General features: G+C 36.9%; 2 pseudogenes; one reads left to right on the top strand and one right to left on the bottom strand.

The window, feature by feature from the left end:
* The first annotated feature begins 125 nt into the window (after window positions 1-125).
* On the top strand, window positions 126-2,817 carry LOC101134356 (selenide, water dikinase 1-like; annotated as a pseudogene).
* Window positions 2,818-10,351: 7,534 nt separating this feature from the next.
* The window catches only part of LOC101133668 (zinc finger protein 85-like), a 51,379-nt pseudogene continuing 33,986 nt past the window's right edge, over window positions 10,352-27,744 (bottom strand).

Below are 27,744 nucleotides of genomic sequence, written 5' to 3'. Positions count from 1 at the left end.
TAATATGATATGTATATGCTGAATTACACTAGTATGTGCTTTAAGACGGGAATGCCCTTTTATAACACATGAGTTTTTCAATCAATATATTTAATTTTTTAAAATAAATGTTGTATAGATACACAATGGAATACTATTCAGCCTTCAAAGGTGGTAAGTTTCATCATTTGAATCAATATAGATAAATTTAGAAGACAGCATACTAGATGGAATAATCCTGACACAGAAAGACAAATACTACATGATCTCATATATATATAAAAAAGTTTAACTCGGGGCGCAAAGCGAGCCGGTGGATCCATAAAGAACCCAGCCAACCTGCAGAGGGAAGGGAGGGGCTGAGCTGTGAGGAGAGTGGGGCCCAACAACCATATCTACACGGGAGTCCTTTAACCCGGAAAGTTACGAATTGGACAAAAGCTTCCGGCTAACCAGATTCACTGAACTGAAGGGCACAGGCTACAAAGTGCCCCAAGATGTCCTGCAAAAATTGCTGGAATCTTTACAGAACCACTTCCAAGAAGATGAGCAGTTTCTGGGAGCCTTTATGCCAAGGCTTGGCATTGGAATGGATACTTGTCATTCCTTTGAGACACGGTGGGCTTTCCTTGGTTCAAACCACAGATTACATTTACCCAATTGTAGACGACTCTTACATGACAGGCAGGATAGCATGTGCCAATGTCCTCAGTGACCTCTACGCAATGGGGGTCACGGAATGTGACAATATGCTGATGCTCCTTGGAGTCAGTAATAAAATGACCAACAGGGAAATGGATAAAGTGATGCCTCTGATTATCCAAGGTTTTAAAGACGCAGCTGAGGAGGCAGAAATGTCTGTAATGGGCGGCCAAACAGTACTAAACCCCTGGATTGTCCTGGGAAGAGTCACTACCACTGTCTGTCAGCCCAGTGAATTTATCATGCCAGACAACGCGGTGCCAGGGGATGTGCTGGTGTTGACAAAACCCTTGGGGACACAGGTGGCAGTGGCTGTGCATCAGTGGCTGGATATTCCTAAGAAATGGAATAATATTAAACTAGTGGTCACCCAAGAAGATGTAGAGCTGGCCTACGAGGAGGTGATGATGAACATGGCGAGGCTCAACAGGACAGGCGGGCTTCTGATCTGTTTACCATGTGAGCAAACAGCTCGGTTCTGTGCAGAGATAAAGTCCCCCAAATATGGTGAAGACCACCAAGCATGGATTATTGCGATTGTAGAGAAGGGCAACCACACAGCCAGAATCATAGACAAACCCCTGATCATCGAGATTGCACCACAAGTGGCCACTCAAAATGTGAATCCCACACCCGGGGCCACCTCTTAATCTAAGCAGAAATAGCTGTTTGGTTTTGTTTTTAAATAGATCTATTTCCTTTATCATCACTTCAATTAAAGACTATAAGCAACAAAAATCTCATTGTATCTACATATCGGGTGACCTTAGGTCAGTTTGTAAGTGGATACAATTAATAAAATAAAATCCATGCCTTTTTTTCCTGTCACATTAACTGAAGATGCACCTAATCTTGAGGCAGCTTCTGAGTTGAGAATTATATTGTTATCCAATACTGTTGATACATTTTGAATCTTTAGACACTTACCTTTTGCCGCATAGGCTCTTTTTAAAGGTGCTTCCACATAGCACAGACATTATCAGTAGTCATGTCAAAGAGCAGTTGGTGTCTTCATTTTATGTATATTTATCATAAGTCTGATTTTTTAAGCATCTTGAATGGTTTTCTGGAGAGATAGCATTGGTCAGTGGCACATGACGGCATCTCAGTCATAAGAGGGTTGCATGACCCCTTTGAGTGTTTGATTTGAAAAGCCTAGTCTTCTCTCAAGAGCATCTTGGACCCAGAACACTCTCCAGTAGTGCATTCAGTTCAACACGGCAAGTGCTTCACTGCTTGGAAAACACTTTGAAGACAAAAAAGAAATCTTATTTCTTTTTTTGGAGGCTTCCTGACATTTACAGTAATACCATTAACTGTTTTCTTTATCGATAGCAAAAAAAGGATACTTTTTGCAATGTAATTAGATATTTTATAGTGCTACAAGGAATTGCCTTCCAAATGGAGGTTCATGTATAATACTCATTTACAATTCAATATATAATTATGCAAATAATTTTTAAATATAATCAATAATAAAGACTGTTCTGTGGATGGTAGTGTTTAATACATTTTATATTTTGTATAGTGATTTCAGGCCTTTTGTTTTCTTAAAATCAGCAGCTATTTAGCGTAATTCTTAGCATTATTTTGTCCTTTGCGCTCGTACGTTTTTGTGCACGCTTTTTGTGATCTGTGTTAAAAACCTGCATTGCCAACATTGCAGCCCAAACTTAAACTTGTTATTCAAATAAATATTTAATTTTTAAAATTGCTCTTGTATAAAGAAAAGAATACAGTTTAACTCAAAAAAGTACAAAGTGGAATAATCTTTACCAGAGGCTGGGTGTGGTGGGAAGGAAACAGAGAGGGGTTGATCAAAAAATACAAAGTTTCAAATAGACAGGATAAATAGGTTTTGAGTTCTATTGCACAGCAGGGTGACTATAGTAAACAATAATGTATTGTATATTTCAGAATAACTAAGAGTAAATTTCAAGTGTCTCACCACAAAAAAATGATAGGTAAGCAAGTTGTTATTTAACTCGACAAAATCATTTCATACTATATACATATATTCAAATATCTCATTGTACCCCATAATGTACAGAACTCTGGTGAATGAAAAATACTATTAATATATATTTTTTTAAAAGGATAGTATTTAAAACATCCAACTGCTATTATACCCCCAGACTGACTAGAAGAAACATGGGTTACAAACCACTGATGTGGCCACCTTGTTTTTAGGTTTAACATTAATCATGATCTAAAAGAATCAATAAATAAGAGTGAATAAATTTCCTGTACACTCGCTATGTGCTGGGGACTTATTGGGCACATTTATTTGTATTAACTGCTTTAATTTTACCAAAACCCTATGATTTAGGCAGTAAAGAGCTGAAGAGTGAAGCACAGAGAAATCAAGAAACTGTATTCATGTCATATAGTCCATAAATGGCAAAACTGGAATGCAACAAGGAACCACCTGATACGGAGTTTCAATCTTAACCATTATGCCCAACACCCTCTCATCCAATGCTACTTTTTATTTTTGACCCAACATTTTTGGCTTTGAATTTTCTAAATTAGTAGAAATAAAGAGAAATTTAAAAACCTCTTTTTTGGGCGAAAAAAAGCGAACAGGAGGCAAGGGCTAGATTGCAGCTCCCACTCAGAGCAGTATGTGGAGACTCGCATCATTAACTTTTCTCCAGAAGTACTGCAGGAATAAACCAGGAGAGCTGAGAGAATCCAAAGACCCTCTGACGGAACCAAACTGCTCCAGCAGGACCTGGCAGAGAGCCAAAATATTGATAGTGTTCAAGATGTGAAAGTGGGAAAAAGGGATAGTCTGCCCTTGAACACATACCCTCACTGGGGAACCTGAAAGTCTAGAACATGGAATAAGAAATCTGACTTTACCTGGAGCTGAGTCAATTTAGAGAGCTGAGCTAAATACAGAGGTAGAAGAAGTGGGAAAAGCCCGGTGGGCTCTGAGTCTTCTGGGAAGCCATTTTAGACTTGCGTCAAAGGGGCCCTTGGGGAGGGCTGCCAGGGGAACTTGGAAAGGACCACAGGGAGAAGGAAACCTCCAGCTGAACTTTCTAACAATTCTAACCAAACGTGAGGTCTCCTGGCCAGAAATTCGGAAAGGGTGTGAATTGGGTGAGCAGACTCCACAGGCAGCAAGGCACAAAAGCCCTGCTTGCTTTTGCAGCTGGGAGGCTGGTAGCCAGGGGCAAGTTCTTAGCTCTGTTCCCTCACTGCCTGGCAGAACACTCGGTGCTCTTGGGGGTGGGGAGCATGGTGGGAATGAGTCTTGCTTTTGGGGTTGCATGAGAGATGGGTGAGGCATGTAACTGCTGGCTTTCCCCCTTTCCCCCACACCCCTGACAACCTGCATGACACAGCAGAGGCAGCCATAATCCTTTGGAAACATAACTCTATTGACCGGAGAACCACACCCCCATTTCCCACTGCAGCTGCAGCAAGCCCCGCCCAAGCAGAGGCTAAGCTCAGACACGCCTACCCATGTCCCCACATGATCTTCCCTCCCTACCCACCCTGGTAGCTGAAAACAAATATCATATATTCTTGGGAGTCCTAGGACCCCACTCACCACCTGATTCTCCCTATACTACCACAGCTGATGCTCCCTTTAAAGCGGCACCTCCTGGCAAGTAGCCAATGAGTACAAAAATAGTGCATTAAACAACCAAAACTAAGGACCTTAACAGAGTCCAATTCATCACCTGCTACCTCCACCAAAGCAGGTGCTAATATCCACAGCTGAGAGACCTGCAGACAATTCACATCACAGGACTCTGTGCAGACAACCCCCAGTACCAGCCTGGAGCCTGATGGACCTGCCTAGTGACTAGATCCAGAAGAAAGATAACAATCATTACAGCTTGGCTCTCAAGAAGCCACACTGATAGGAAAATGAGGACAGTACTACATTAAGAGAATACCCCATGGGACAAAATAATCTGAACAGTAGCCTTGACACTTAGACACTCCCTCGGACATAGCCTACCCAAATGAGAAGGAACCAGAAAAACAATTCTGGTAATATGACAAAACAAAGTTCTTTAACATTCCCCCCAGCCAGGTGTGGTGGCTCATGCCTGTAATCCCAGCACTTTGGGAGGCCGAGCTGGGCAGATCACGAGGTCAGGAGATTGAGACCATCCTGGCTAACATAGGGAAACCCTGTCTCTATTAAAAATACAAAAAATTAGCCTGGCGTGGTGGCGGGCACCTGTAGTCCCAGCTACTCAGGAGGCTGAGGCAGGAGAATGGCGTGAACCCGGGAGATGGAGCCTGCAGTGCGCAGAGATCATGCCACAGCACTCCAGCCTGGGTGAAGAGCGAGACTGTCTCAAAAAAAAAAAAAAAATCCACCAAAATCACACTCACCAGCAATGGATCTAAACCAAGAAGAAATCCCTGATTTACCTGAAAAAATAATTCAGAAGGTCAGTTATTAAACTAATCAAGGAGGCACTAGAGAAAGGTGAAGTCCAATTTAGGAAAATAAAATAACACAAGAAATAAGGGGAGAAATCTTCAGTGAAATAGATAGCATAAATGAAAAACAATTACAACTTCAGAAAATGAAGTACACACTTAGAGAAATGCAAAATGTCCTGGAAAGTCTCAGCAATAGAATCAAGCAAGCAGAAGAAAGAAGTTCAGAGCTCGAAGACAAGGTTTTTGGATTAACCCAACCCAACAACAACAAAGAAAAAAAGAATGAGAAAAAATGAACAAAGCTTCCAAGAAGTTTGGAATTATTTTAAGTGAGCAAACCTAAGAATAATTGGTGTTTCTGAGGAGAAAGAGAAATCTAAAACTTTGGAAAGAAAAACCTATCAGATTAAGAGCAGATTTCTCAGCAGAAACCCTACAAGCTAGAAAAGATTGGGACATTATCTTTAGTCTCTTTAAATTAAACAATTATTAGCCAAGAATTTTTTATCCAGTGAAACTAAGCTTCATAAATGAAGAAAAGATACTGTCTCTTTCAGACAAACAAATGCTGAGAGCATTTGCCACTACCAAGCCAGCACTAAAACAACTACTAAAAAGAGCTCAAAATATTGATACACATCTTTGAAACACATCAAAACAGAACTTCTTTAAAGCATAATCTCACAGGACCTATAAAACAAAAATACAATTTAAAAAAAAACAGTATACAGGCCACAAATAACACAATGAATAAAATAGTACCTTACATCTCAATACTAACACTGAAAGTAAATGGCCTGAATGCTCCACTTAAAAGATACAGAATTGAAGAATTGATAAGAATTCACCAATCAATTATCTGCTGTCTTCAAGAGACTCATCTAACATAAGGATTCACATAAACTTAAGGTAATGGAGTGGAAAAAAAACATTCCATGCAAATAGACACCAAAAGCAAATAGGAGTAGCTATTTTTATATCAGACAAAGCAAACTTTAAAGCAATAGCAGTTAAAGAAGACAAAGAGGGACATTATATCATAATAAAAGGCCTTGTTCAACAGAAAAATGTCACAATCTTAAATATATATGCACCTAACACTGGTGCTACCAAATTTATAAAACAATTACTGCTAGACCTAGGAAATGAGATAGACAGCAACACAATAGTGGAAAACTTTAATACTCCACTGACAGCAAGTCAACAAAGAAACAATGGACTTAAACTATACCCTAGAACAAACAGGCTTAACAGTTACTTACAGAACATTCTAACCAAGAACTGCAGAAAAAAAAAAAAAAATATATATATATATATATATGTATTAGAAGAGATGGGATTTCACCATGTAAGCCATGCTGATCTCAAACTCCTAACCTCAAGTGATCTGCCCACCTCAGCCTCCCAAAGTGCGGGAATTACAGGTGTGAGCCACAAAGCCCAGCCTACAGATGCAAAAGTTCTTAACAAAACACTAGCTAACGGAATCAAACAACATATTAAAAAAATAATCCATCATAATCAAGTAGGTTTTATACCAAAGATTCATGGATGGTTTAACGTGTGGAGTCAATAAATGTGATACACCACGTAAACAGAATTAAAACAAAAAATCACGATTATCTCAATAGATGCAGATAAAGCATTTGACAAAATTCCAGGATCCCTTTATGATTAAAACCCTCAGCAAAATTGGCATACCAGAGATATATTTTAATGAAATAAAAGCCATCTATGACAAATCTACTGCCAGCATAATAGTGAATGGGGAAAAGTTGGAAGCATTTTTCTCTGAGAACTGGAACAAGACAAAAATGTCCACTCTCACCATTTTCATTCGACACAGTACTGAAAGTCCTACTCAAAGCAATCAAAGAAGAGAAAGAAATAAAGGGCATCCAAACTGGTAAAGAGAGCTCAAACTGTATTTTTTTTCCTGATGATATAATTGTATACCTAGAAAGCACTAAAGACTCCTCCAAAAAGCTCCTAAAACTGATAAATTCAGCAAAGCTTCACAATACAAAATCAATGTGCACAAATCAGTAGCTCTGCTATATACCAACAGCAACCAAGCTGAAAATCAAATTAAGAACTCAACCCCTTTTATAACAGCTGCATAAAAATACAAAATACTCAGGAATATACCTACCCATGGAGGTGAAAGACCTCTACAAGGAAAACTACAAAACACTGCTGAAAGAAATCATACACGACACAAGCAAATGAAAACACATCCCATGCTCATGGATGGGTAGAATCAATATAGTGAAAATGACCATAATGCCAAAAGCAATCTATAAATTAAACACAATTCCCATCAAAATACTATCATTATTCTTCACAGAACTATAAAAAACAATCCTACGATTCATATGGAACCAAAAAAGAGCTTACATAGCCAAAGTAAGACCAACCAAAACCAACAAATCTGAAGGCATCATATTACTTAACTTCAAACTGTACTATAAGGCCACAGTCACCAAAAAAGCATGGTACCGGTATAAAAACAGGCACATAGGCCAACGGAGCAGCATGGAGAACCCAGAAATACACTCAAATACTTATAGCCAACTGATCTTTGACAAAGCAAACAAAAACATAAAGTGGGAAAAGGACAACCTATTCAACAAATGGTGCTGGGATAATTGGCAAGCCACATGTAGAAGAATAAAACTGGATCCTCATCTCTCATCTTATGTAAAAATCAACTCAAGATGGATCTAAGACTTAAATCTAAGATCTAAGACCTAAAACTATAAACAAAAACCCAGAGTGGGAGGAAATTTTCAAAATTTATACATCTGACAAAGGACTAAGATCCAGAATCTACAATGAACTCAAACAAATTAGCATGGAAAAAACAATCTCACCGAAAAGTGTGCTAAAAACACAAAAAGACAATTCTCAAAAGAAGATATAAAAATGGCCAGCAAACATATGGAAAAATGCTCAACATCACTAATAATCAGGGAAATGCAAATCCCAACTACAATGTGATACTACCTTACTCCCACAAGAATTGCCATAATCAAATAATCAAAAAATAATAAATGTTGGTGCGGATGCAGTGAAAAGGGAACACTTCTACACTGCTGGTGGGAATGTAAACTAGCACAACCACTATGAAAAAGAGTGTGGAGATTCCTTAAAGAACTAAAGGTAGAACTACCATTTGATCCAACAATCCCACTATTGGGTGTCTACCTGGAGCAAAAAGTTATACAAAAAAGATACTTGCACATGCATGTTTATAGCAGAATGATTTGCAATTGCAAAAATGTGAAACAAACCTAAATGCCCATCAATCAACGAGCAAATAAACTGTAGTATATATATGATGGAATACTACTTAGCTATAAAAAGGAAAGAATTAATGTAATTCACAGCAGCCTGGATAGGACTGAAGATTATTATTCTAAGTGAAGTAACTCAGGAATGGAAAACCAAACATTGTATGTTCTCACTCATAAGTTGGAGCTAAGTTATGAGGATGCAAAGGCATAAAAATGACACAGTGGATGGTGGAGACTCAGAGAGGAGTGTTGGGAAGGAGGTGAGAGATAAAAGACTACAAATTGGGTTAATTATACACTGCTCTGGTGATGGGTGCACCAAAATCTCACAAATCACCACTAACAAATTTACTCAGCCAGGCACGGTGGCTCACACCTGTAATCCCAACACTTTGGGAGGCCGAGGCGGGCAGATCACGAGGTCAGGGGTTCGAGACCAGCCTGACCAACATGGTGAAACCCCGTCTCTTCTAAAAACACAAAAATTAGCTGAGCGAGGTGGCTTGCACCTGTAATCTCAGCTACTCAGGAAGCTGAGGCAGCAGAATCGCTTGAACCTGGGAGGCAGAGGTTGCAGTGAGCAGAGATTGTGCCAGTGTACTCCAGCCTGGGTGACACAGCAAGACTCTGTCTCATAAAAACAAAACAAAAAAACACATAAAACTTACTCATGTAACTGAATACCACCTCTTCCTCGAAACCTATGGAAATTAAAAAAAAAAAAAATTAAAAAGAGTGAAAGGGACCTCAGGGCTCATCCAGCCTCATCTTTCTCATTTTGCAGATGCAGAAGAGAGGTTGTAGACAGTGCCAATCTCACATAGCCTTTCAGAGATCGACTCCAGACCTAAAATCAGACCCTCCAACCCCAAGCCCAAGTTCCCTTTTGCTATCACTGTCTCCTCAAAGAACAAGAATGAATCAAGTTGAGAAAGGGAGTGGTAAGACCCACATCCAGACTCTATTCTTCTGGGCACTGTAGGACCTTTTCCATTCCCAGTGCTCATGTTATGCCCAAACCCTGGGAAAATGTGCCCGTTAAATCTCTGTGCACCCCTGGAACTAGCAAACATTAAAAATAATAACAACAGGTTGGGCACACAGGCTTGGGCCTGTGGTCCCAGCTAGTTGGGAGAGTGAAGAGGGAGGGCATCTTAAGCCCAGGAGTTCTAGGCTGCAGTGACTTTTTAAAAACTTAACCTTGGCCAGCGCAGTGGCTCATGACTGTAATCCCAGCACTTTGGGAGGTCAAGGCGGGCAGATCACAAAGTCAAGAGATTGAGACCAGCCTGGCCAACATGGTGAGACCCTGTGTCTACTAAAAATACAAAAATTAGCTGGGCATGGTGGCGCACACCAGTAGTCCCAGCTACTCAGGAGGCTGAGGCAGGAGATCTCTTGGACTGGGGAGGTGAAGGACGCAGTGAGCCAAGATCACACCACTGCACTCCAGCCTGGTGACAGCGAAACTCCATCTCAAAAAACAAAAAAATAAAAAAAATAAACTAACCTCAAAATTCCAGGGAATCAAGACAAATAGGTAAGTCAGATTAGTTCAAATTAAAAAGCTGCTGCATGGAATCTGATACAATCAACAAAATGACACAACTAAAATAATGGAGAAAATATTTGCAAATCATTCATGTGACAAGGGGTTAATATCAAAAATATATAAGAAACTCAAAATTACTATATGACAAAAGACTATTAAAAAGAACGAAAGGCTTAAATATTTTTCAAGACATACATATGGTCAAGAGACACATAAAAATGCTCAATATCAGTTATCAGGGAAAGGAAAGCAAAAAAACTATATCAACTCATTTCTGTTAGAATTACTCTTATTTTAAAAATGTGTTAGTCAAGGTGTGAAAAAATGGCAATGCTTGCACACTGATGGTTTGAATGTGAATGAGGACAGTCATTACGAAAAACAAAATAAGGATTTCTCAAAAAAATTTAAAATTAAACCACCAAATACAGCAATTTTATTATTGGTTATACATCCAAAACAAACGAAATCAGAATGAAGAAACATGTGCTTGTTTTTTACAACACTCTTCACAATTACCAAAATATAGAATCAGTGGTTTCAACATTTAATGAGTAAATAAAGACAATGTGGTATATACACACAATGGAATACTATTCATCTTTAAAGAAGGAAATTTTATTATTTTCAATCACACGAATTAACCTGGAGGAAAACATTATATTTGTCGAAATGAGCCAGGCACAAAGATTATTATTTCATGATTTCACTTACAAAAGGATTCTAAAAAACTTAATCTTATTGAAGTAAAGTGGTGACCACCAGACACAAGTTATTTAGGAGAAAGGAGGGTTTGAAAAGATGTTGATCAAAAATACACAATTATAGTTAATAGAATAAGTTCAAGAGATTTTTTTGTACAGCATAGTGACTATAGATCAAAATAATGTATTTGTAGTTTTGAAAAATGCTGACAATGTCACATGCTCTTGCCACAAAAATGTTAACTATGTGAGGTAACTACCTAGAATTAAGCATTTGACAATGTATATATACTTCCAAGTATTATGTTTTACAAAATAAATACACATTTACTTATTTATTACAGATGGTGATGACATGGAAGACACTAAAAGGTCAGGTGTTGCTTACAGACTTATGACTGGCCACTCTGGGAACACAATGAACAAGTTTGCATAAAAAGTAACACAAAATAATCTAAAAGTTGCCATCATCTCCAGAATTTTTCCAGAGAAAATGACCAAGAAGTTGACGACAGGTGACTAAGAATATAAACTGTACACTGACCTTCACTCACTAAAAAGACACATAAAATAACAGGGTGAAATTCCTCTGAGCTGTAATATCAATATGGACAAGAAATATTATTCCAAATTTCAAATCCACAGAGGTCATTTTATTATTTTGCAACCTTTAACATTCACACTTAAAAATAAAAGATTCAGCAGGGCACAGTGGCTCACGCCTATAATCCCAGTACTTTGGGAGGCAGAGGAGGGCAGATCACGAGGTCAGGAGTTCGAGACCAGCCTGGCCAACATGGTGAAACCACGTCTGTACTAAAAATACAAAAATTAGCTGGGTGTGGTGGCAGGCACCTGCAATCCCAGCTACTAGGGAGGCTGAGGCAGGAGCATTGCTTGCACCCAAGAGGCGGAGGTTGCAGTGAGCCAAGATCATGCCACTGCACTCCAGCCTGGGTGACAGAGCAAGATTCCATTTCATAAATAAATAAATAAATAAATCTGTGTTGTGCTATATCATAGAACATTAAATTTAAAATTCCTCACCACTAACTCTTAATAATTTAATTTCTAAGATGCATTTTCTAGCAAATATTAAATGTGTCACACTCTGTGTAAGAATTTAATAAGATTTTCCGTTTACAAACAGAAAAACAATGCTAAGTTATTTAATCCTCTAATCTATGGACAGTGTATGCCTTTTATTTTAATTAACTGATCTGAAAGTTATATTGATAAGCAAACTCTCTAACTAAAATGAATTTTTGAGTGCTTTAAAAATACCAACTTTCTCATCAAAACCTACAAAGTACCATGTAAAATGACATGGCATGAAGACAATGAGAAAACTGTAGCAATCACATAGAAAAAGGGGAGAGGGGCTGTGATGAATACACAGAAGACACATAATAAGACAAACAAAACTAAAGATAATTAGGAAATAAAAGAAACAGAGTTTCTCTTTAGGTTCAGCAATATTTAGCTTCGCAGCATGAAAACAATTGTTATCTCCAAAGGAAGAATCAATCTTATTTCTTCACTATTGATATTTTCCCTCTCCGACTTGAACTTACAAACTAACTCTAGCAGGAATATTTATGGCTTATCATGGAGCATCTGCTACACAGCAATCACTGTCATGTTTGTTCGCCACATTTATATATTAAAAAACATCATGACTTATGAAGCATCCCGAGTTCTTATCTGAACAAATTGCCTCAATAAATATACTTATGTCAATTATAATGAGAACAAAAAAAGTTAAAAAATACAGGCTTATGTAGAATTCTCCAATTAAAAGAAAAAATCAAATGTCCTAATAAAATACACAATTTTGTAAACACATCTAAAAATTGTTCAGTGTGCATTAAATTTTATAAAAATCGTTATTAGTCATGACCAGCTCACATAATGAACACCTCATAAACTATAAAAGAAAAAATCATAAGAGACAAGAAAATTATAGGTCTAGCATGAGTACTAGGCAAGTAAAAACAGAAATTTTTCATGGGGAGATTCTGAACCCTAAGTCAGAAGATTTTACAGTAATAAATTAAAAAAAAAAAGCAAAGTATAGATTTGCTTTCAGCATTTTTGAGGTTTTCAGTTTCAGTTAATAAGTCACCTTATTAAAATATTTGTTTTGTTACAATATTGCTCTATTCTTCTGAAAATAGGTACAAACTCATCCTCGTACATACTCTATAATTTTCTTGCACCTAAGGTTTATTTAGAGTAACATACGTGCATAGCTAATTTTATGTAAATCAAAACTAAAATTCTGTATGTTTGCAGGCAGAGAGAGACCAAATGTTCAAAGAAAAATACATAACAAATTTTTTTAAATGTTTAAGCAGAACTCAGAATTTTAAGACTCAGGGTTTTATTTATACTTGTAAATAATTTTTATTTTACTCATAAAAATGACCCTGTAGTCAGTAGCATTTAATTGTACATTTTAAAGTAAGTAAAAGTGTAGAATGGGTTAGTAATCCAAAAGATAAATGCTAGAGTTGATGGAAACTTCATTTGCCCTTATCTGATTAATACATAAATTATATGACTGTATCAAAAAATGCCATATATGACATAAATATAAACAGATACTATGTACACACAAAAATTGAGAAAAATAAGTTTAAATTATAAATAAATTTAACCAATGGGAACAATATTCATTAATTTATTTGCAGTTTGAAGCCACTGACAAAATAAATTATTGGAGATGTTAGTCCATTATGTTATCAAATAGTCTATTGTTACCATCTTTGACCTACACCCTTGAGTAAGGTAGGATAGATAAAAGTTAGTGGCATAATAATACTTCATTGAATGCACAGTGGTCTTATGTTAAAATTTTTAATTAAAAAATTAAGTTTATAATAATCTAAATCTTTAAAACTGTGATTGGACTCTGGTGAAGACTCCAAGATGGCGATCGCCACCTCGGATACCCCGACTCAACATTTCCGGGTTCACCTTTCCTGTTCCCGCCACCCCGACTAACGCGCATGCCCACTAGGGCGTGTCACACTCAGAAGCGTGAAACTCAACCGACCCCGCCCCTACCCCGCCCACTCCTCACCCAGCATCCATAAAAGTGCGCTGCACCTTTGGCACAGTGCGACTTCCCTGGCCCTCCCCCTGCGGACCAGTGAACATCGCCGGAGAGCTCAATAAAGATTTTTGCCTTCTTTGTCTCGCCTCTCAGCCTTATTGATCCACGGTGCCCTTCCATTGCCTTTCAAACTGTACTGCATTTTATTACATAAAAGTACAATTAGTAAAATTATATACTAATTAATTTTAACTAAAATTATTTTGTTTGGAGTATAACGCAGAATAGTACTCTGAACACTTACCTCATATATCACTCAATATTATAAATTAAACACAAAGAGCCTCTCCACTTAGACTTTTGTCATGCATCCTACATTGTAATGTCTTTACTGTTCCATAGAAAAATTCAAAAACGATATTGACATAACAAAAAAGATTCTCTCATACCTTTCATGCAGCAACAATTGATCACATGCTTTCACTAGTGAATGCAATAGGAATGAAGAGCATGAAGTAATTTGAGTTGAATTACATTATTCACTTTTCATAAATTCTGCAATTTTTTTCAAGGAAAAAAGTATACTTTGAATGTAATTGTAACTGCAAAAATATTTCTACTTCTTTTAAAGTTATGTACAAATAATTTATCTACCCACTTTAGTTTTGGGTTATTTTATATACTCAGCACATTTACTTAGTGCAATGTTTGAAGTGTCAGTGCCTTAGATATTTTTACTGTGAATTCTCTGATACTTACGTAGACTTATTATTTTTTTTATATTTACTGCATGTGGAAAAATATAGTTTAGTATGCACCCCCTGGTGTTTTCTAAGATGTAGTTTTTGAAAAATTTTTGAAATATATTACATTTGTAGTTTTTCTCCGATATAAATTCCCTGATGTTGAACGAAGTTTGGGCAACTGCTTCTGATACAAAATGTGTACAATAAGATCTGTGATACAAGTAAGGCAGGCACTACAACCCTCTTTATGTTTCTAATGTTTGTCTTCAAAATAAAAACTCTTTTTTTACTTTAAAGGCTTATATTGGCTGGGAACAGTGGCTCACACCTGTTATTCCAGCACTTTGGGAGGCAGAGGTGTATGGATCATTTCAAGTCAGGAGTTCGAGATGAGCCTGGCCAACACAGTAAAACCCTGTCTCTACTAAAAAATACAAAACTTAGCCGGGCATGATGGCACATGCCTGTAGTCCTAGCTATTCTGGAGGCCCAGGCAGGAGAATTGCTTGAACCTGGAAGGCAGAGGTTACAGTAAACCAAGATTGCACCACTGCACTCCAGCCTGGGAGAGAGTATTACATAGTCTCATTTAAAAACAAAACAAAACAAAACAAAAAAAAACACACACTAAAACAAAACCTTATACTGAGTTTTTGACAGTAATTGCATTTATAATGCTTTTATTAAGTACTAACTCTCTAATGTTGAATAAGATGTAAGCACATATTAATGGCTTTTCTACATTCTTTATATCAGTACAACATTTTCTGAAGTATAAATGCTTTCCTGTGCAATAAGGTATAGGAATTAAAGTTTTGCCATATTCTTCACACTTCTGGGGGTTTCTGCCAGTATGAATTATCTTACCTACAATCAAGTGTGACAACCATTTAAAGGCTTTGTCACATTCTTCACATTTTTATAATTTCTTACCAGTATGATTTCCTTTATGTTTAGAAAAATTTGAAGGTTTTGTTAAAATCATTTTCACATTTTTCTGGTTTGTAACATTTTCAGTATTAATTTTGTTTAGTAAGATTTGAGAATTGGTTAAAAGCATTACCACATTCTTCATATTTGTGGGGTTTCTCTCCAGTATGAATTATATTATGTGCAGAAAGGGTTGAAGACTTGTTAAAGAATTTACCAAATTTTTCACATTTGTGCGGTTTCTCTCCTGCATGAATTTTAGGTGTAAGAAGTTTTGAGGATTGTAAGTTTTACCACATTCTTTGAATTTCCAAGGTTTTGCTCCAGTATAAATTATCTTATGTATATTAAGTGTTGAGACTTGGTTAAAAGCTTTGCCACATTCTTCACATTTGTAGAGTTTCTCTCCAGTTTGAATTTTCTTATGCATAGTAAAGTTCGAGAACTAGTTAAAACAACTGCCACATCGTTCACATTTGTAGGGTTTCATTCAAGTGTGAATTATCTTATGTATAGCAACTTGTGAGAACTGGTTAAAAGATATGCCACATTCTTCACATTTGTAGGGTTTCTCTCTAGTATGAATCTTCTTATGTTTAGTAAGGTTTGAGAGTTGGCTAAAACCTTTGCCACATTCCTCACATTTGTAAGGTTTCTCTCCAGTATGAATGATCTTATGTGCAGTAAGAGTTGAGGACTTCTTAAAGACCCTGCCACACTGTTCACATTTGTTGGGTTTCTCTTTACTATGAATTTTCTTTTTTTCTTTTTTTTTTTTTATTATACTTTAAGTTTTAGGGTACATGTGCACATTGTGCAGGTTAGTTACATATGTATACATGTGCCATTCTGGTGCGCTGCACCCACTAACTCATCATCTAGCATTAGGTATATCTCCCAATGCTATCCCTCCCCCTCCCCCCACCCCACAACAGTCCCCAGAGTGTGATATTCCCCTTCCTGTGTCCATGTGATCTCATTGTTCAATTCCCACCTATGAGTGAGAATATGCGGTGTTTGGTTTTTTGTTCTTGCGATAGTTTACTGAGAATGATGGTTTCCAATTTCATCCATGTCCCTACAAAGGACATGAACTCATCATTTTTTATGGCTGCATAGTATTCCACTATGAATTTTCTTATGTCTCGTAAGGTGTGAGGACTGGTTAAAAGCTTTGCCACATTCTTCACATTTGTAGGGTTTTTCTCCACTGTGAATTATCTTATGTGTAATAAGAGTTGAGGACCAGTTAAAGGCTTTTCCGCATTCTCCACATTTGTGGGGTTTCTCCCCAGTATGAATTTTCTTATGTGTACTAAGGATTGAGTATCAGTGAAAAGCTTTTCCACATTCTTTACATTTGTAGGGTTTTTCTCCAGTATGAATTAACTTATGTTCAGTGAGCTTTGCGGACTGGTTAAAAGCTCTGCCACATTCTTCACATTTGTGGGGTTTCTCTCCGCTATGAATTATCTTATGTGTAATAAGGGTTGAAAACTGGTTAAAGGCTTTGCCACATTCTTCACATTTGTAGGCTTTCTCTCTAGTGTAAATTTTCTTATGTTCAGTAAGTTAAGATAGGTTAAAAGCTTTGCCACATTCCTCACATTTGTATGGTTCCTCTCCAGTATAAATTATCTGATGTTTAGTAAGGGTTGGGGACTTCTTAAAGACCTTGCCACATTGTTCACATTTGTAGGGTTTCTCTTCAGTATGAATTATCTTATGTCTAGTAAGGTGTGAGGACTGTTTAAAGGCTTTGCCACAGTGTGCACATTTATAGGGTTTTTCTCCAGTACGAATTATCTTATGTTTAGTAAGGATTGAGGATTGGTGAAAGGCTTTTCCACATACTTCACATTTGTAGGGTTTTTCTCCAGTATGAATTTTCTTAGGTTTAGAAAGGTTTGTGGACCAGTTAAAGGTTTTTCCACACTCTTCACATTTGTAGAAATTCTCTCTAGTATGAATTCTTTTATGTTGAGTTAGGCATGAAAGCATGCAAAGTGATTTGCCACATTCTTTACATCTGAAATGTTTATTTTCAGTATGTCTTATCTTGTGTCTATTTGAATTTGAAAATTTATGCATGACTTTTACATATTTATTACATTGAAATATTTTGCTTGAGGTAATTTTCAAACATTGGTTAAGTCCATTATAACCTCCTTGGTGTCCCTTATACTCATCCACACTTTTACAGCCTTTTCTTAATTGTAAATTCTTATGTCCATATTTTCCATATCTGCTCAGTGTCACTTTTTGGAAAGAATCTTTTATGTTCTGCTCTAGCCAAAGGTCTTGGGCAAAACGAGAACACAGACCTGAAAGAAACAAAAAATAACAAATTACTCCACCTGCTAGACTCAGATGAATATACTTTACAAATCTAACCTATAAAATCATACAAACTACATAAGCAAGATGGCATAGCAAAATACCACAGGTTCTAATTCCTTCATAGACATATAAATGTAACAAAAACATACTGACCAAAACATATCTGTGGAGAATAAATGAGTTAAGTGTGTGCAGTGCCCCAGGTTTGCACAATGCAAAGAGCCACACAGAAGAGAGAGAAAAGTCTGTTACATTTACCCAACACAGCTCTTTCTGTTCCCCAATACAACATAGTGCCTCTAGAAGTAAACTGCCAACTCTTGGTTTCTTTTTCAAAAGGCAAGAGAAATAATAACACATACATCTTTATTTCTGGCTTCTAGGTGCTTTTGCAGACACTGGTTTCTGTTTCCCATGACATAAAGTGCTGAAACAAATGGCAGGATACTTTGGAATGACAAAATGTTGAGTCCACTGAGATCAAAGGTAAGTGCTACAGCTGCAAAGAGACAGGGAACAGTTGTAGCAACTGACTGCTGACTATTAAGAAGAAACAAGAATGAACTTAAAAAACCCTAAAAAATTTCAGACATGACACATCCTAAGAACATGTCTGAAAGACTCTCAGAATCTTTAGCCAGACAAATGGTCTCAGACTTTGCCAGGACAAAGTTGCATTATAAACACTGACAGGTAGCTTTTTTTAATGTTCAAACTTCAATTGAAGATTACAATGTATACAAAATATTAGGGCAACATAGCCCTATCAATTATTATAAAATTTTCAGAAAGCAAGCATTAAAAAATGAAGATACAGGCTGGGCATGGTGGCTCATGTCTGTAATTCCAGCACTTTGGGAGGATGAGGTGGGGAGATGACCTGATGTCAGGAGTTCGAGACCAGCCTGGCCAACACAGAGCAAGATTCTGCCTCAAAAACAAAAACAAAATAAAACAAAAAAAGATGCACAAATATATTTTAAAAATTTAAAATAAATTGAATAATACTCCACTAGTGTAACAGGAACACAGACAACTATTAAAAATCAGAAAAATGGGAATAACAACAAAAACAATGAAAGATATTAAAAAACAAATTGTGGAGGGAAAAAATACAAAAAATAACTGAAATACTATAAGATAAAATGATGTAAAAATGAAAAGGCTCAACAAACTACAATACACACAAACATATTTATATAACAAGCACATATATAAGCACAATTTTAAAAGTCACAGACAAGAGAATCTTGGGAGCTGCAAGATGAAAATAAAGTGTCATTTATAAGCATAATCTTATGAGATAACCAGTTAATTTTTCATGAAAGTTTTGCAGGCCAGAAGAAAACTGTGTGACATAATCAAAGTCCTGAAGAAAACAGCTGTCAAGTGAGAATAATACCAGCAGCAAAACTGTCCTGCCAAATAAAAAGACCTTCCAAAATAACCAAATCCTGTAAAAGTATATTGGCACTGCCATTTGTGCTACATATCAAAGATGCTGAAAGGAGTTTCTTCCACTAAAAATGACACAATGCAAGAAAGCAACACATAATCATATGAAAATACATAAATTTCTGGGAAAGACATGCATATACACAAAATGGAATTCCTTACCATTATAACATAACTTTCTAGGGAAGACATGCACATACACAAAAATGGAATTCCTTAGCATTATCATAATAGTGCAGAAAACATTTCTAATTATTCTCTAAAATGTGAAAGATAAAAGCATAAAAATTTTTATAAACATCTGCTAACATACCACATAGAAAAATACAATTAGCAACATCACCAACAAAATTGAGAACAAATGTAATGAGAAAGAATTGTTGAATGCAACTGAAGTTTATTTTTTACCAGGTTAAAATATATTGTTGTATCTTTTAGAAGTTTTATGTAATCTCCAAGGTACAAGAAGAAAAATACCTGTATAGATACACAAAAGAAAATAAGACAGAAATGAAAGCATATCGGTAAAAAAAATAAAAAAGACACAAAGGAAGACAGAAAAAAGAAAATGAGAAAGATGTAATAAACAATGAAATAACACTAGTAAGTCTTTCTCAGAAAATTACTTAAATATATATAAAATTAACTTTTGGATCAACAGATATGCTTTTTTTTTTTTTTTGAGATGGAGTTTTACTTTTGTCACCCAGGCTAGAGTGCAATGGCACGATTTCAACCCACTGTAACCTCAACCACCTGGTTCAAGCAATTCTCTTGTTTTAGCCTCCCGAGTAGCTGGGATTACAGGTACCCACCACTATGCCCAGCTACTTTTTGTATTTTTAGTAGAGATGGGTTTTCACCATATTGGCCAGGCTGGTCTCAAACTTCTGACCTCAGGTGATCCACCCGCCACCAAAGTGTGGGGATTACATGTGTGAGCTACCATGCCTGGCCTCAATAGACATACTTTCCATCAATAAATTCATATAAAACATTTAAAAACCAAGATCCAACTTGACTTTTTACAAGTCAGTTGCAGTGTCATGATAACAAAAGAATAAAAATGGCAAGATGGAAGTAGACATTCCATGCGAATATTAACAAGACAAGGGCAGAAGAGGTCAAAATAATATTACACAAGCTGCATCTTAAGTTAAAGACTGTCATTTTATAAAACATACTTTAAAGTCAAAACTCCAAAGAGATTTTTAAAAATTACAAAATAATAGATTCATTCACTGGGAACCTATGACAAATTTCTACATATGTGTGTGTGTGGTGTGTGTGTGTTTGAGTTTGTGTATCTCACATTAAGTTTCCAAATATGTAAAGTACATATTGAAAGAATGGAGGAAACACATAGAGAGCAATATAATTACAGTAGAGTATTTTAATACTTACTTGCTCTAATAAAAATAAGACAAAATATTAGTAAGAAAAGAGAGGGCTTAAAGGCACTATAAAACAATTATATTTAACAGAGGTATAGAGAATACTCCTAACAACATTAATGATACGCACTCTCCTCAATAGCTCATACAACATTCTCCTCAATAGAACACTTGGTAGGCCAAAAAAGAAGTCTTAACAAATTTTTTACAACTGAATTTGTATAGATCACTTTCTATGACAAACATGGAATAAGAGTATACAACAATAGAAAACACCAAAAATTCAAACATATATAGATAGTAAACAACACACTCTTCAGCATACTCCTGTTCAAAGGTTGAAATAATAAGTGTTGTAAATATATCCATACTGCTTAATGTAATATAGATTTAATGCAATGTTTTCCAAATTTCTCATTGCATTTTTGAAGAAATAGAAACAGCAACACCAAAGGTATATAAAATATCGAGAGACAATAAAGTACTGAACAAACTTCAAAAAAAAAAGGAACAATGTCAGAGGCAGAACAGTTCCTGATTTCAAAACATATTACAAAGCTACAGAATTAAAACAATTTGGTATGAGTACAAATGTTAAAAAGTAGACTAATAAAATAGAATGCAACATATATATACTTTCAAATATACGGTCATATGAAGAGTCATTTTTATACTCATAATTTTTGCAGAATTGTTAGTGAAAGCCAATAGGTAAAAGCAATGCAAATTTCGGTCAACAAATCATTCAGTAAATATAATTTAAAATATCACTCATTTTTCAAAAAGCAGGAAATATTGTAACAACTATAAGCATAAATCTTGATAACATGCAAAATGAAATGAGCCAGCCATGGAAAAGATTGTATTAAGATATATAAAGCAGTTACACTCTTAGAATCAGGAAACAAAATAGTGTTTGAAAACTGCCATGAAATGGAAAAAAATGGTACTTGTTTAATGTGTAGTGAGATGTAGCTTTGCAAGGTAAAAACATCCTAGGGATATGTTGCATAACATTAAGATGACTAAACTGAATATTTAAAAATACTTGATTGTAAATTTTTTATGTGTTTTTGACAGGTAAAAATGAACAATACTAAAAAAACAGAATTATGATAGTTTTTAAATTATCTTCAAATCCAAAAGTTTTTTCTCTCAAACAAACATAATATAGATTCACAAATAGATGTTGACATTAGGAGAATTTTTTGACTTCTTACCTAGACAAGATTAAACAACCATTCACAATAAACCAACACCACAAATAAATAAGTTATAAAAAACACAAGGATAATATTTCATAGAGGCAAACAGAGATAATTATATCAGCAGTAGACATATGGTTCATATTTGACTTTGCTCCACACTATCTTAAATTGTACAGAGATAAATATTGTCATACACAATATAAACATCAAAATACAATTGATTGGTGTGAGGTGGCATACCCTAAAATATCTAACTCACAGCTATAAAATTGCAGAAGAAAATTAAAACATGAAAGGTAAAACTTACTAGACACCATCAAGTACATCAATATATTCATGAAAGAAATCTTAGAAGAATATTGAAAAAAAAGTAATCCAGAGCTTTCTTGAAGACAAAAATGTCTGAAAACTTTCCAAATTTTGATGTAATAAAAAAAATCTAACCAATAATACTTGATTCACAATTGACTTCAAAAACAAGATAAAAATAAAGACTCTCCAAGATAAAAGGTGAGGATGTTTATTACCACTAGAACACTTCTACAAAAAAATGTTACATGGTTAATCCCAGCACTTTGGGAGGCCGAGGCGGATGGATCACGAGGTCAGGAGATCGAGACCATCCTGGCTAACACGGTGAAACCCTGTCTCTACTAAAAATACAAAAAATTAGCCGGGCGTGGTTGCGGGTGCCTGTAGTCCCAGCTACTCGGGAGGCTGAGGCAGAATGGCATGAACCCGGGAGGCAGAGCTTGCAGTGAGCTGAGATTGTGCCACTGCACTCGAGCCTGGGTGACAGAGTGAGACTCTGTCTTAAAAAAAAAAAAAAAAGTTACATGGTGGCCAAGCACAGTGGCTCATGCCTGTAATTCTACAGCTTTAGGAGGCCAAGGCAGTCAGATCACTTCAAACCAGGAGTTGAAGATCAGCCTGAGCAACATAGTAAGACACTGCATATTAAAAAAAAAAAAAAAATGCTAAAATGAGTCCCTTATGTTGAAAAATAAAATGATGGACACCATTATAAAAACATTTATAAATATAAACCTCTTTATTAAATGTATATAGACACACATTCTTTACTATAATAATAATGGTGCATAAAACCCTTAAACTTCTTCTACAGAATATGAAAAATGAGGCCAGGCGTGGTGGCTCACACCTGTAATCCCAGCACTTTGGGAGGCCGAGGCAGGTGGACTGCTTGAGGCCAGAAGTTTGAGACTAGCCTGGCCAACATGGCAAAACCTTGTCTATACTAAAAATACAAAAATTAGCTGGCAATTACAGTGTGTGCCTTTAATGCCAGCTACTTGGGAGGCTGAGGCACAAGAATCGTTTGAACCTGGAAGGCAGAAGTTACAGTGAACCGAGATAACACCATTGCACTCCAGCCTTGGGTGCAATGAAACTCTGTGAAGACCGTGAAACTCTGTCTAAAAAAAAATTTTAAAAAAAGGTTAAATGAAATATTGATATATTAATAAATACACACATTAAAAAAATTAAGGCCAGGCTGGGTGGCTCACACCTGTAATCCCAGCACTTTGGGAAGCCGAGGCAGGCAGATCACCTGAGGTCGGGAGTTTGAGACCCGACTGACCAACATGGAGAAACCCCGTCTCTACTAAAAATACAAAAAATTAGCCGGGCATGGTGGTTCATGCCTGTAATCCCAGCTACTGGGGAGGCCAAGGCAGAAGAATCGCTTGAACCCGGGAGGCAGAGGTTGTGGTGAGACAAGATCGTGCCATTGCACTCCAGCCTGGGCAACAAGAGCGAAACTGTCTCAATAAATAAATAAACAAATAAATAATCAAAGCACGTCACTACACAATTAAAATAAACAAAAATTAAGGCAGTAAAACAGAAAAAAAACTACAGGAAACACATAAAACAATAACAAACTAGTAACTAATTTCCTTTCTTTAAACAATCAATTTAAATATAAATTAAACTATTCAACAGGAAGAAATTAATCGTAGGGTTTTGGGAGGCCAAGGGGGGCTATTCACTTGATCCCAGAAGTTCAAGACAAGCCTGAGTAACATGGCAAAACCCTATCACTACAAAAAATACATAAATAACTAGCTGGGTGTAATGGTACTTACGTGTAAACAGCTACTTGACAGGGTGAAATAAAAGGATCATCTGAGTTTGGGAGTTAGAGGCTGCAGCGAGCCATGATCACACCACTGCAAACCAGCCTGATTGACGAAGTGTAACTGTATCTTAAAACTAAATGAATAATGGCCAGGCGCGGGGGCTCATGCCTGTAATCCCAACATTTTGGGAGGCCAAGGTGGGCAGATCACCAGGTCAGGAGATCGAGACCATCTGGCCAACATAGTGAAACCCCGTCTCTACTGAAAATACAAAAATTAGCTAGGCATGGCAGCAAGCACCTGTAGTCCCAGCTCCTCAGAAGGCTGAGGCAGGGGAATCGCTTGAACCCGGGAAGCAGAGGTTGCAGTGAACCGAGATTGTGCCACTGCACTCCAGCTTGGCGACAGAGCAATACTCTGTCTCAAAAAAAAAAAAAAAAAAAAAGTTAATAAATAAATAGCAAAAAAAAAAAAAAAAAAAGAAAAAGAAAATGCCCTAGTGGCTTAAGAAAAAAGCATACAATGCCGGGTGCGGTGGCTCAGGCCTGTAATCCCAGCACTTTGGGAGGCCGAGGCGGGCAGATCACGAGGTCAGAAATCCAGACCATCCTGGCTAACACGGTGAGACTCCGTCTCCACTAAAAATACAAAAAATTAGCCGGCCCTGTTGGCGGGCACCTGTAGTCCCAGCTACTTGGGAGGCTGAGGCAGAAGAATGGCGTGAACCCGGGAGGCAGAGCTTGCAGTGAGCCGAGATCGCTCCACTGCACTCCAGCCAGGGCGACAGTGCGAGACTCCGTCTCAAAAAAAAAAAAAAAAAAAAAGCATACAACATGCGGCCTACAAGAGACTCATTTTAGGCCTGGCACAGTGGCTCCCACTTGAAATTCCAGCACTTTGGGAGGCTGAAACCAGCCTGGCCAAAGTGGTAAAACCCTATCTCTACTAAAAAAATTAAAATACAAAAGTTAACCAGGTGAGGTGGTGCATGCCTATAATCCCAGCTACTTGAGAAACTGAGGCAGGAGAACTGCTTGAACCCAGGAGACAGAGGTTGCATTGAGCCAGCCTGGGTGACAGAGCAAGACTGTATCTCAAAAAAAAAAGAGACTCATAAGCGTTGAGTCAAATAGGCTGAAAGTATCAGAATGGAAAATATCTTTATTCTATGCAAATAGTAACCACAATTGCGTGAGGAAGTCATAATTATATTAAACATAATATGCTTTAAGTCCAGTACTAGCACGAGACAAAAACTGATATTATGTAATACTAAAATGGGTAAATTTATCAAGAATTTATAACTATTATAGTTGTCTATGTATGTGCATGTACAACATCAGGGATCCAATATGTAGAAAGCAAATATTGACAAAAGTCAAGTAAGAAATACATAGCAACATAATAATTGCAGAAATCAAGACCCCATTTTCAATAATAAATAGAAAGTTCAGATAAAAAATCAAGAGAAAACAGAAAACTTAGACAACATTATAGACTATATTAATTATTTTGCATACACAGGAATACCCGAGTAGATAATCTGTAAAGAAAAAAGGTTTATTTGCTCACAGTTTGGCAGACTGTACAAGAAGTGTGTGTCAGCATCTGCTTCTGGTGAGAGCCTCAGGAAGCTTACAATCATGGTGGAAGGCAAAGAGTAACTGGACATGTCACATGGTAAGGGACAGGAATTGTGAGGTAAAGAAGCTAGGTTCTTTCAATGAACCAGCTCTCATGTGAATTAAGTGTAAATTTTTTTATTACCAAGAGGATGGTGTCACACCATTCATGAAAAATTTGCCCCCATGACCCAAACACTTCCCTAGGTCCCACCTCCAACACTGAGGATTATATTGCAGCATGAGGTTTGGAGAACATGGACATCCAAACCATATTACAGACCAACTAGGCTTAACAGTTATGTGCAAACTTTCCAGTCAAAAGCAAGAGAATACAGAATATTCTTATCTGCATCTGGTGTATTCTGTTATAAATCATACTAAGCCATATTAAATTTATTTATTTATTTTTTTGAGGTGGAGTCTCAATCTGTCACCCAGGCTGGAGTGCAGTGGCATGATCTCAGCTCACTGCAACCTCTGCTTCTGGTGTTCAAGTGATTCTTCTGCCTCAGCCTCCAGAGTATCTGGGACTACAGGCGCGTGCCACCACACCCAGCTAATTTTTGTATTTTTAGTAGAGATGAGGTTTCACCATATTGGCCAGGCTGGGCTCAAACTCCTGACCTCGTGATCCACCCGCCTCAGCCTCTCAAAGTGCTGGGATTATAGGCGTGCGCTACTGCGCCCAGCCGCCTCATTAAATTTAAGAATACCAGCTGGGTGCAGTGGTTCATGCCTATAATCGCAACACTTTGGGGGACCAAGGTGGGAGGATCATTGAAGCCAGAAGTTTGAGACCAGCCTGGGCAACACAGTGATGTCTTGTCCCTACAAATAATCAAAAAATTAGTTGAACATGGTAGTGCATGTCTGTAGTCACAGCTACTCAGAAGGCTGAGGTTGAAGGATCACTTGAGCCCAGGAGGCTGAGGCTGCAGTGAGCCAAAAGTATGCCATTGCACTCCAGCCTGGGTGACATAGTAAGATCCCATCTCAAAACACCAACAAATGCATTTAAGACCAAAATCATACACCGTGTGTTTTCTGACCAAAACTGAATAAACCTAGGAATTAAAAGCAAAAGTAGAACTGGAAAATCTAAAAATATATAAAAATAAAACGTACTCTTCAACATATTCTTGCTCAAGGGTCAAAAAATTTAATTTTTCGGCCAGGCGCAGTGGCTCACGCCTGTAATCCCAGCACTTTGGGAGGCCGAGGTGGGCAGATCACCCGAGGTCGGGAGTTCAAGACCAGCCTGACCAACATGGAGAAACCCGGTCTCTACTAAAAATACAAAATTAGACGGGCGTGGTGGTGCATGTCTGTAATCTCAGCTACTCAGGAGGCTGAGGCAGGAGAATCACTTGAACCAGGGAGGAGGAGGTTGTAGTGGGCCAAGATCGTGCCATTACACTCCAGCCTGGGCAACAAGAGTGAAACTTTGTCTCAAAAAAATAAAAAATAAAAAAAATTAATTTTTCAATGATGTCAATACAACATACAGTGGTAAACAAATTCAACACAATCTCTAACAAAATTCTAATAGCACAATCTTTTTACAGAAATAGTTTAAAATTTTTAATTTGATTAAAAACTATAGCAAAACATCCATTAAAAAGAAGATGCATTATACTTTCTGATTTCAAAACATAATAAAAGCTACAGTAACAAAAACAATGTGGTATTGACACAAAAATAGATAAACAGATGAAAGAACAAGACAGCCCAGAAATGAACCCTTCTATATATGATCAAATGATCTTCCACAAAGTTGCCATGAGCACACAATAGAGAAAAGATCGTCTCTTTGAAAAGTAATGTTGAAAATTGGATAACACTGATATATTAAGTTGGATCATTTTCTTGAACCACATACAAAAAATATTTTTTTAAAAAAAATGCTTAGACCTAAAAAATCACTGTTAATCTCTTAGAAATGAATGTAAGAAAAAAACATGACATTGATCTTGGCATTATTTTCTTAGACACAACATTAAATGCATGTGAAACAAAGAAAAGAACAGAAAAATTGAACTACACTAGACTTCAATATCTCTGCACATTAAATACAGCATTCAATAGAATGATAAGGTCTCCTAGAAAATGGGTGAAAATATTTGCAAATTGGCCGGGTGCAGTGGCTCACGCCTGTAATCCCAGCACTTTGGGAGGCCAAGGTGGGTGGATCATGAGGTCAGGAGATCGAGACCATCTTGGCTAACACGGTGAAA

This window comes from Gorilla gorilla, chromosome 6, assembly GCF_029281585.2.
Source record: "Gorilla gorilla gorilla isolate KB3781 chromosome 6, NHGRI_mGorGor1-v2.1_pri, whole genome shotgun sequence".
In the NCBI taxonomy this organism is placed as follows: domain Eukaryota; kingdom Metazoa; phylum Chordata; class Mammalia; order Primates; family Hominidae; genus Gorilla; species Gorilla gorilla.
This window is presented reverse-complemented; position numbering and strand designations above follow the sequence as displayed.